Source organism: Acipenser ruthenus, unplaced genomic scaffold, assembly GCF_902713425.1.
Source record: "Acipenser ruthenus unplaced genomic scaffold, fAciRut3.2 maternal haplotype, whole genome shotgun sequence".
NCBI lineage: Eukaryota > Metazoa > Chordata > Actinopteri > Acipenseriformes > Acipenseridae > Acipenser > Acipenser ruthenus.
Genome location: NW_026708259.1, coordinates 75,001 through 77,500, shown reverse-complemented (window position 1 = coordinate 77,500; position 2,500 = coordinate 75,001).

Below are 2,500 nucleotides of genomic sequence, written 5' to 3'. Positions count from 1 at the left end.
CCTGCCCGGGCACGAGGCCTCCGGAACCGGCCCGACAGCTCAACCGACCAGCATCGACATCGCCCGGGGGGAGGGGGACGGGACACGCGCGGATCGGGGGGAAGGAACTCAGGCAAGGCGACTTAACCGCAATGGAAATCATCCCGACCTGGCTCCTGGCTCCTAAACCGGCACGAGAACCGCCCCTCTCAATGGACACGTGCGAGGCGCGCTCACATCCTGCCCAGAAATAGAACCTCAATCCCCGGGCTTCAGCGTACAACACCGTGAAGTCTCAAGCGTTCGGCCCGATCCTTGGACTCCCATCCGGAGAGAGCGATGGTGTGGCGACCAAACTCGGCTCCGCTCACCCCAGTCCACGGTAGGGTGGGTCGGGCAGGGTTCCTCAGATCAAGCACGGTAAGACTTGGGTCTATAATGCGCGCGCGTGCGTATGGATTTCGTGAAGGACCCTTTGCCCACAACAGAGAGAGACCATCCGGGAAGACAAGGAGGAATCCCGTCAACTCCTGCCCAGCCACAGACTCTTAAAGGACGGCTCCAAACGGGTCCTTCACATGCATTCTGACACCTCGGGTCCTGACTTAGTCAAACCATTTTGATCAAAAAACCCTGTCGACGGAAATCTCCGCGGACCCCCCCGTTGTATCTTGACCGCGGGACCCTGAAGGGAGGGAGGTCCCGGGTCCTTGGGAACAGGAGTCGCCGCCGCCCCGCAGCCCCGTTTCGCCTCCGCCCTCGGCAGACTTCCACAAACGGCCCCGAGGTGGCCATGGTCATCTAATGTTAAAGATAGGGAACATGACCATGTTTTTTTGAAAACTTTGATTCTGACGGAGCCGAAAAAGTCCGGACTCTGGTCATATAATGTTAAAGATAGGGATTTCCCTCCGAAAATTCCCCTCAACATGACCATGGCTCCCAAATCACCTCCGGAGAAGGTAGACATGACCAGGGACTGAAAGGGAACGCACGGAGGAGCCAAGGGCGCAAACCCCAGTTCTCGAGCCGGAAATGGGAGCCTCCAGGCCCGCATGAACGGGCGCCCGGGCACGGGAGGTCAACCCCCCCTTCCCGCAACGTGACCAGAGCTTGGCCAGGTCCTTAAGGGGGCTTAGCCCGGTCCTGAGCCCGAGGAACGGGGCCTCCCGCCCGGCCTGAACCGGCGCCGGGCGCGGGAGGGGGCCACCGGGCAGACTTCCAAGGGAGGATGTCGCCAGGGGGTGAAGGGGGACCCTGACCGGGGTGCAGGGCCTCCCACACGGCTTAGATCGGTCGCTCGTGCCCTTAGAATGAACCTCCGTCCTGACTTAGAAATATTTTTTTGATCGAAAATGCCGTGCCCCTAGTAATATGCACCTACCTCCCCAGTGTATCTGCCATCTAGTTGCATTAAGGGAGGAAGCCACGAGTTCACAGGGACCTCCTGGAACTCTCGCTCCGTAACACATAGCAAATCTGTCCCTTCAGAAGAAGGTAACTTTTAATTGGAGCTCTGGTCATGTCAGCTACTTCTGCCCATGGTCATGTAGGCTAATTCTGCCTCTGGTCATGTCAGCTAATTCCGCCTATGGTCATATTAGCTAATTCCGCCTCTGGTCATGTCAGCTAACTCCGCCTATGGTCATGTCAGCTAACTGTGCCTATGGTCATGTCAGCTAACTGTGCCTATGGTCATGTCAGCTACTTCTGCCCATGGTCATGTCAGCTACTTCTGCCTATGGTCATGTCAGCTACTTCTGCCTATGGTCATGTCAGCTACTTCTGCCTATGGTCATGTCAGCTACTTCTGCCTATGGTCATGTCAGCTAACTGTGCCTATGGTCATGTCAGCTACTTCTGCCCATGGTCATGTCAGCTAATTCTGCCTATGGTCATGTCAGCTACTTCTGCCTATGGTCATGTCAGCTAACTGTGCCTATGGTCATGTCAGCTACTTCTGCCCATGGTCATGTCAGCTACTTCTGCCTATGGTCATGTCAGCTACTTCTGCCTCTGGTCATGTCAGCTAATTCCGCCTCTGGTCATGTCAGCTAATTCCGCCTCTGGTCATGTCAGCTAATTCCGCCTCTGGTCATGTCAGCTAACTGTGCCTATGGTCATGTCAGCTACTTCTGCCTCTGGTCATGTCAGCTACTTCTGCCTCTGGTCATGTCAGCTAATTCCGCCTCTGGTCATGTCAGCTAATTCCGCCTCTGGTCATGTCAGCTAACTGTGCCTATGGTCATGTCAGCTACTTCTGCCCATGGTCATGTCAGCTACTTCTGCCTATGGTCATGTCAGCTACTTCTGCCTCTGGTCATGTCAGCTAATTCCGCCTCTGGTCATGTCAGCTAATTCCGCCTCTGGTCATGTCAGCTAATTCCGCCTCTGGTCATGTCAGCTAACTGTGCCTATGGTCATGTCAGCTAACTGTGCCTATGGTCATGTTACTGAATGGGGACCCAGGCTATGGCTCGCACTTGCCCCGGGCAGGGTTCCACGGCCCCGGGCTGGCTCC